Below are 9,087 nucleotides of genomic sequence, written 5' to 3' on the forward strand. Positions count from 1 at the left end.
ATAGTAAAAGAAAAAAAACAGCATATGAATAGCAACAAAATTTGGTTATTATATGCATTTTAATATCAGTCTAAAGAGAATTTAATGAAATAGACATTTTAAAAAAGAAATTATGTTGCCTTTCATAAAAATGAAGAAGTTGGGGCCGGTGCTATACATAGCAGGCTAATCCTTGACCCAGGGCATCAGTATCCCATATGGGTGCCAGTTTTACTTCTGGCTGCTCCACTCCCCTTCCAACTCCCTGCTAATGGCCAGGGAAAGCAATGGAAAATGACCTAAGTCCTTGGGTCCCTGAACTCATGAAAGAAGCTCCTGGCTCCTGGCATAGGAATGGCTTAGCTCTGGCAGTTGCATTCCCTGGGAAAGTGAACCAACAAACAGTAGAAGTTTCATCTGGATCTCCCACGTGAGAGCAGGGGTCCAAGTATTTGGATCACTGTCCCCTGCTTTTCCAGGCACATTAGAAAGGAGCTGGGTATGTACTTTGCTAAGGAAATTGATTCAGTGGAATTCAATTGAATCCATAATTTAAGGAAAATAAATTTTTTAACAAAGAAAACTCCAGGCCTATATAAGTTCTGGGTTCTTGAATTTAGTCTAACAGAGCCTAAGCTATTATATCATTTGAAGAATAAACCAACCAGCAGAGGAAAGATTTATGTCTCTCATTAGTATTTCAGACACCAGGAACAGAATTTCGGGCTGGGTTCTCTGTTAGTATCATCTGACTAACCATTTTCCTTGAAATTCTAGGCACTATAAAACAAATAAATGTTTTTATAAACAACCATCATTCACAGATTAACAGAATTATATATGTTGTATATTTTAAAAATCCATGAAATATTTTAGAATTTATAAGGGAGGGCCCAGTGCGGTGGCCTAGCACTTAAGGTCCTTGCCCTGAACACGCCGGGATCCCATATGGGCACCGGTTCTAATCCCACCAGCTCTACTTCCCATTTGGCTCCCTGCTTGTGGCCTGGGAAAGCAGTCGAGGACAGCCTAAAGCCTTGGGACCCTACACCCATGTGGGAGACCCAGAAGAGGCTCCTGGCTTTAGATTGGCTCAGCACCAGCTGTTGCGGCCACTTGGGGAGTGAACCATCAGACGGAAGATTTTCTCTGCCTCTCCTCTCTGTACATCTGCCTTTCCAATAAAAATAAATAAATCTTTAAAGAAAAGAATTTCTAAGGGAATATTAGCAAGCTTCTCATGTATGAAGTTAACATGAAAAATCACTGCACACACTATCAACAATTGGAATTTCAAAGTTTAAAAGAACCCTCTTGATGAGAGCAAGAATGTACAAACCAATGAGTAATTTTCTTTGTCTTACCTGTTGCTGCTCTTACCAAATACCCTACTCTGGGTGCTTTTTAAAGTACAAGGCTTCATTTGACTTGTGATTCTGATGACTGAGTGGCATGGTGCTGGAACTCCGGTAAGGATGCTCTGGTTTTATGACACAAGACGGTGGAGAAGTAGTGAATGAATCAGCCACAAGCAGACAAGGTCAAGCACATGCACAGTCGCAGGAAATATAACTCATTCCTGTGAGACAGCAATAAATGCCTTCCAGGGTGATGCCTTGGTATTTAATTATCACTCATGAGAACATATCTCTTCAAGTTTCCACCACATCAAGCACTACTTCACTGAAGGCCAGGCTTCCAACACATGAACCTTTGGGGAGCAAACTACTTCCGAACCAAGGCAACTTCTATACAAATAAATTCAAAATATTGATGAGAAGAATTATGGAATTAAGCAAACCAAAATAAATGGCAAAAGATATTGTGCTTATGGATTGAAAATGCAATACTGGTAAGATTTTAATTCTGATCCCCAAAGATTCAAGATCTCAATGCTATTACAGATGATGATCAAGGTGGAAAGTTTAACACCCCCCTCCAAAATATACATGAATACAGGTGTCTTAAAAAAAGAAGAATGAAAGAATAACCCTTATTCTGTAATGAAAATATGAATCGGAATAAGATGCTGGCACAAGAACAGAGAAATGGAGAAATGGGATAAAATAAAGCCCTATTACATAGTCATGTACCAAATCTGTAATGGTTTCTTCCATAATTCAGTGGCTAAAAGATAGTCTTTCTTTCATTTTTCTTTGTAATTCTTTATACAAAGGGAAGAGACTTCATGTATTTCATACATGCAGTTTTAAAACATCGTGAAACTCCCAGCTGTAGGCAATGACCTAAGTTTCCTTGTACACCTAAGCAAGTGTACCCTTCTGGGAGAAAAGTAGCCAATAGTTGATAGGCATTCTGGGCCTGGTGAATGTCAACTCTGTATTAACTATGTCAGTGTATTCCAGTGAATAAGGGCTGGGCCAGGCCGGGCTGATCTAGGCTGCAGCACTTGCCTGCACAATTGACAGCCAATTCTGAGGTGGGGCCTAGAAGCGGTACTCCGGGATCTATCGACTAGGACACTAGTATAAGAGAAGGTTGGTCTTGGGGTAGGCAGGACCAGGCCACAGCACCTGTGTGGACCAAGTCTGGGTGTGGTCATGGCTGGGGTTCTTGGGGGTCGCTCATTCCAGGCTGCGATACCCACCAGCACACATGAGGTTGGGTCTGAGGGCAGTACATGCTGTGCTGGGCTGCAGAGCCTACCGATGCATGTGAGAACGAGATCTGGGGACCAATTCAGTAGGGGCTGTTAGGAGTCAGCTCAATGGGCCCATGCCATCTGATTCCTAAGCTCAGGGAAAACCACCTGAACATCTGATCTGGCCTTGAGGAACAATGTGGGACTGGGCTACACCCATTGCTGGCTCTGTGTAAGCAGAGACAACATCCCGGGAAGCAAGTGAAGGACAGGACAATTGGCCTCTTATTCAACAGAGGAACTTGAGTACCTGACCAAAAGATGGAAAGAAGAGCAGGTTGAATAATGCTACAGGCTAAATTCTCCACTAAGTATCTATGGCTATGGACATACTGAAACATAAACAGCTGGCAAATTGGGAAGTGGTATCTCATACCTGGATCAATGAAGCCAAAACTGTTTCAGAACAAACAAGGCTACTCAAGTGATACCTCAGGACATTCTTCCCCTCCACATCAGGAAATTAGGGAACCACCTCTGCCCCCTGATGCTGATGTGATCTAGAGGCCAGGAGTGGTGCCACATGCCTCCTCCACATGGTCATAAGAGGGAGAGTGGATCTTTTCCCTCACCCACCTCACCTCCACCCCCAACCCTTTATCCTTTCTTATCCCACCCAGAGACCAACATGGGTCCTACTTTATATAGCATTTATTTAGAGAACCATGCCAACTTCATCTTTGCACTGCTAAAAGGAAAAATGGATTAACATCCTTGCATTTAGCCTTAACTGTTCTCCTTTATTGACCAAGTTTAGCCTTCAAATCTCATTGCTTGTTCTGGAAAGCCCTCCACAGAGCTCCATGGCTGAGTTAGGTGCCCCTTCTACATTCTGCAATAGTGCTCTTTTGCTCACTACAGCACATCACCTGACACTTTCTGGTGCTGTGGCTTTCTACTTTGTCTCCAAATTGAACCGCAAATTCTTGAAAGGAAAGTTCAAGAATCTTCCTAAAGGTGTGTCTCCAGCATTTAGCATAGTGCCTGGTAGGTGCTTGTTAACCATTTCTTGAATGATTCAAAGAATGAGGAATAAGCTGGACCTACCAATTCTATGCAGAAATACCATGAATGACTCCTCACTTGAGAAAGCCAGCATAAGGGATTCACTGAGAGACAACTGGGAACAGTTGGTCACTACCTACCTCACCATGGAGTGAAGACAGCTCTGATTGCTTAGGCATTCCTGAACTTCTCTCCAAAAGACATCATGTGACCTTAAAATCGAAAATGCAGAAAATTGGAACATAGGTTAAATCTCATCACTAGAAGATCTTTAGTGAGTCTTTTAATTACATTTGATTTTCAAACTTAGGTGCACAAAAAGTTAGAGAAAACAAATGAAGGTGATAGATTGAATTGTTGTTCCCAATATCCCCTGCCTTCCTGTACGTATTTTCTGTAGCCTCACCATTGTTCTGGCAGGGCTACTCTCGGGAAGAATTTGATTTCTTTTCCTGATGATGCCAGCCTGTGCCATTGTTTTATCTGACAAAGGAAACATGACCAGGGCCCGGTGCAGTGGCTTAGTGGCTAAAGCCCTCACCTTGAATGCCCCAGGATCCCATATGGGTGCCGGTTCTAATTCCTGCAGCCCTGCTTCCCATCCAGCTCACTGCTAGTGGCTGGGGAAAGCAATCGAGGATGGCCCAAAGTCTTGGGACCCTGCACCCACATGGGAGAACTGGAATAAGCTCCTGGCTCCTGGCTCCTGGCTTCAGATCAGCTCAACTCCGACTGTTGCAGTCACTTGGGGAGTGAATCATCAGATGGAAGATCTTCCTGTCTCTCCACCTCTCTGTATATTTGACTTTCCAATAAATAAATAAATAAATAAATCTTTTTTAAAAAAGAAAATATGACCAAAATGACACATGCCATATATCACCACTTATAGATGCTGTCTGAACAGATGAATCAAAAGCTGGTTTTTCATTCGCCCATTTTTCTTTCTGTAACAAGAACAGTATACTCCAAATGGAGGTGTTTCCTTCAGTCTACATGCTGGAGCTTGTAGCCTTCTCAGAACAAACATAAGGTCAGCTGGAAATGAGACAATGTTGGGCCCGGAGGCGTGGCCTAGCGGCTAAAGTCCTCGCCTTGAAAGCCCCGGGATCCCATATGGGTGCCGGTTCTAATCCCAACAGCTCCACTTCCCATCCAGCTCCCTGCTTGTGGCCTGGGAAAGCAGTTGAGGAAGGCCCAAGGCTTTGGGACCCTGCACCCGCGTGGGAGACCAGGAAGAGGTTCCTGGTTCCCGGCTTTGGATTGGCGCACACCGGCCCGTTGCGGCTCATTTGGGGAGTGAATCATCGGACGGAAGATCTTCCTCTCTGTCTCTCCTCCTCTCTGTATATCTGGCTGTAATAAAAATGAATAAATCTTTAAAAAAAAAAAAGAAAGAAATGAGACAATGTTGCTGCAAGCTGATGAGTTGTTGGGGGTTTATCATAGTCAACCTTGGCCTAAGCAATGGGAGTGAATAGCAGGCAAGTCAAGAAGGCCAACCTGTCCCAAGAGATTGCCAATCATAATGCACCACTGAGTGGACAAGCACGTGCAGTTTGGGCCAGACCTTTTACTTATTCCAGAGGACTGTGCTGTTTAACCAGATTCCCCTGTTGATTTTTATTTTTAAAATATTCATTCATTCATTCATTCATTCATTTGAAAGGCAGAGTGGGAGAAGAGAAGAGACGAAGGAGAGACAAAGTCTTCCATGACTCCTCAAATGGTTGCAGCACCCTGCGCTAGTCAGGCTGAAGCTGGGAGCCAGGAACTCCATTCAGCCCTCCCACAACAGCAGCAGAGATATCAGTAATCGGGCCGTCTTGTGCTGCTTTCCTAGGCACTTTAATGGAAAGCTGGATCCAAAGCAGAGCAGCCTGGACTTGACCCTACACTCTAATATGCGATGCTGACATTGCAGACAGCAGTTTAATCTACTATACCACAGCAGAGGACCCATCCTTTCTGGGTTTTCGATAAAATATTCCTCATTTAAAACATTGGCAACTGGGTTAATATGTTTAGAGGACACTTGGGACCAAACCAAATCCATGATTACATCAACAACCCATCCTTAGCTTTCTCATGTATCGAATAATGACATTATGCTTTATCTCTCTAACAGTGTTATTTTAAGCAATTGATTGTCATTGTGTTTACTTCTTCAATTGTGAAATGAAAATGTAATAAGGAAGGCAAAGCAGGCTGGAGCTTCCTAAGGTGTCAAGGTCCAAAGAGACCAATAGTGCAAGCCCCCAAGCCTCGGCATTCCTGTCCTTCCCCCGCTCTCAGTCTTCCATTTAGCCTATAAAAGCCAGATTGATCCTCTGGCAAACCCACCCAGCATGCCCTCAGAAATAATTTGAACCTGAAATAGTTGGGAGACTACTAGTTGATGAAATCATCGTTTCCCTGTTCAAAGCATGTCTTGGTTGATGGATCCAAATCTACTTTCCTGGTTTAAAACCTCATGCTTCATGTGTTTCATCTTTGTCCGTGAGCATCCTGACTCAATGACAGTAAGATACGTGCAGACCTAGGACATGTGCTACCAAGAAATTGCAGTGACACTAATTTCTTTATGTTCAAAGAGTATTTTCTTTAGGCACAGATTCAAAATCGTGAAAAGATATCTGGTTCAGTCTATCATATTGCATGATATATCTTATGGTTAGTATTTTATGGAATGTAAGGATAGAAAGGGGTCTGGGGAAATGTCTAAATGATAAAGTATAACCTGATGATACTGTGGGTTGCATTTTCTGGGCTCACATTTCCCCCTCAGTTATGCAGATTTACCACCAGAGGGCACTGTGCCACTCTGCATCCACACACCCAGTGTGTGATAGCCAGTTCCCATAAAGTGTGTCTTTCAGGCTTCGCCTTTCTTTAATCAGGCCAGGCAATGCGAATACTTGATGTGAGCCAAAGGAAGCTACAAACCTATATTAACCAAGTTTACTTCCCACTCTCATCCCACTCTTCGGAACAGGAAGTAAAGGGATGAAATCCAATGCCTAAAAAGCTGTATCATGAAAAATAATGAACAAATAAATACGTAAATAAGAGCTGATTAGCTCTTCCAGTTGACCACGGGAAAAACATACATTGCTCCTCTGCAGTCCACGGTCACGTGGGTGGCTTCTTAAGTCATCTGGTGGCCTGTCGTGAAGAGAGATGTTAGCTGACTGCTCCTCTGCCTCTGCAGAATATCCTCTCAGTTACTGAGGGGGCAGGACCCACAAATGCAGACAGCCAATGGCCCAGGCCACCCTGAGACAGACGTCAATGAAGTTGCATGGGAAGGCCAGGGAAGTTCCAAGAATAACTAGGCGTTGTTTCAGTAGGGAACAGAAGGAACAGTGAGAACATCTTCTTAGAATCCAGTTAATTTAGATAAAGAAATGGAAACTCTGAATTCTAGGCTGATTCTCATTTTCTTCAGGCCAGCCCTAGCAAGGACTTTGTGTTGAGAGTAACCTGAAGCTGGGCCATACCACAGGTATACTGTGTCCCAGGCGCTTGGCGGTAGATGACTGCCACACGCAGAGCATGCCTCCTACAAGTCCAGTTGGGAGCCAAAGGTGATTGCTGTGCAGTGTGGTAAGACTAATGACAAGAGAAAAATGGGCAGCATAAAAATCCAGCACAGAGGCACCTGACTGAGATTTAGGAAGTCAGAGAACACTTCCTGGAGGAAGTCCTAGTTCGTTAAAGTCCGAAGCAGCATTGGAGTGGGTCCTGTAAGCTGATATAAGTGTGTGCATGGCAGGACTAAAGTTCAAAAGAGTCAAACAAGTTTTCATTTCCGTAGATCTAGTTTTGGGACCTCACTCTTTCCAGTGACCTATTTTATCCTGAATCTTTGTAACCTTATTTTTGGAAACATGATTTCCATAGTCTGTTGTGAGGATGATAAGTAACTGCTTTATTCAACTGAGAAGAGAAAGAATATTAAGGCTCATGCAAATTTCCCTTATCAGTATAAACTCATGTGTAATCATTCTTTACCATTCAGATGAACATCCACAAGATCTCCTTCATAGGTAATCTCGTCACACCATTCTGCAACCCGGTATCCAACTACAGATTATGTTTTATGGAAGATATTGAGTTATTGAAAATTGCAACACTTTTTGTAAATACTTGCAGTAATGGCTTTGCATGAATTATCAGAGTGCTTAGAAAGGCTCTGGTTTTCACAACTGTGCAAGGTTGTGCTTCTGCGGTTCACATCACCTGCTCTGTGTCCTGCATCCTCAGGCTGCCCCAAGTGCACCTCAATCTCAGGCGCCCCCTCTTGGGGATGCTTAACTGGTGTATATCTCCCTCATTTCCCTAGTGTGCATTCTGTATATTTTTTCCTCTGTGCCCCACTTTCATGAAGCTGCAGCCATCCATTTCCTACATGGCTTTTTGAAAAACAACTTTTAGGTAAATGAGACATTTGACTAACTGCTTAGTTTGCAAGTTGATATTCTGGGTCAGGCAAGAAAAACTTTCATACAAAATTGTTTTAACAGACAGCAGAACTTAAGTATTCACTGAAAAACTTTTTCAGAAGAGTTCAAATAAAGTAATTTAATTTTATTGGTTTTCATTTTGCCGCCTTCAATATTGATTTTCCCCAGACTTCCTATACCACACATTTAAAAAAGCATATTTAATTTCTTTGAGGGAAAGAGAGAGCAAGTGAGACAGAAAAGGAGCGGTACCATTCATGGATCCACTTCTCAAATAACCACAATGCAAGGACCATCTGGGACTACTTTGAGTGACAGCAGCCCAATTAACTGAGCCTTCATCTCTGCCTCTAGAGTGCGCCCTAGCAGGCAGCTAGATTTGAAACTCCAGGAAAGCAGTCAGGAACTGGAACCAGAAATCAAGATTTGCAGAGAGGAGAGACAAACATCTTCCATCTGCTGGCTCACTCCCCAAGTGGCCGCAATAGCCACAGCTGAGTCCATTTGAAGGCAGGAGCCAGGAACTTCTTCAGATCTCCCAAATGGGTATAGGGTCCCAAGGCTTGTGGCCATCCTCTACTGCTTTCCCAGGCCACAAAAAGAGGAGCTGGAACGGAAGTGGAGCAGCCAGGATCAGAACCGGCGCCCATATAGGATCCTGGCACATGTGAGGCAAAAATTTCAGCCACTAGGCTACCTACCACACTAGGCCTAACATCACATTTTAACCTACCTCATGACAAGATTTTGTTTGACAATTTCTTTTTTGCCATATTTACATATATTATCTTGATATTTCATAAGGTTACTAAGTGAGGCATATTTTGAAAAGGAATAACTATTTGCACAGCCACGTGGGTTTTGATATTTAATCCAAGCTCTGCTTCAATAAAAGACTTCTTTCATTTTGAGTCTCTTATATTATTGGGTGTGTGTACTGAGTTTGAAGTGTTTTCAGAAATCAGGGTATTCAAA

Source organism: Ochotona princeps, chromosome 7 (genome assembly GCF_030435755.1).
Source record: "Ochotona princeps isolate mOchPri1 chromosome 7, mOchPri1.hap1, whole genome shotgun sequence".
Lineage (NCBI taxonomy): Eukaryota > Metazoa > Chordata > Mammalia > Lagomorpha > Ochotonidae > Ochotona > Ochotona princeps.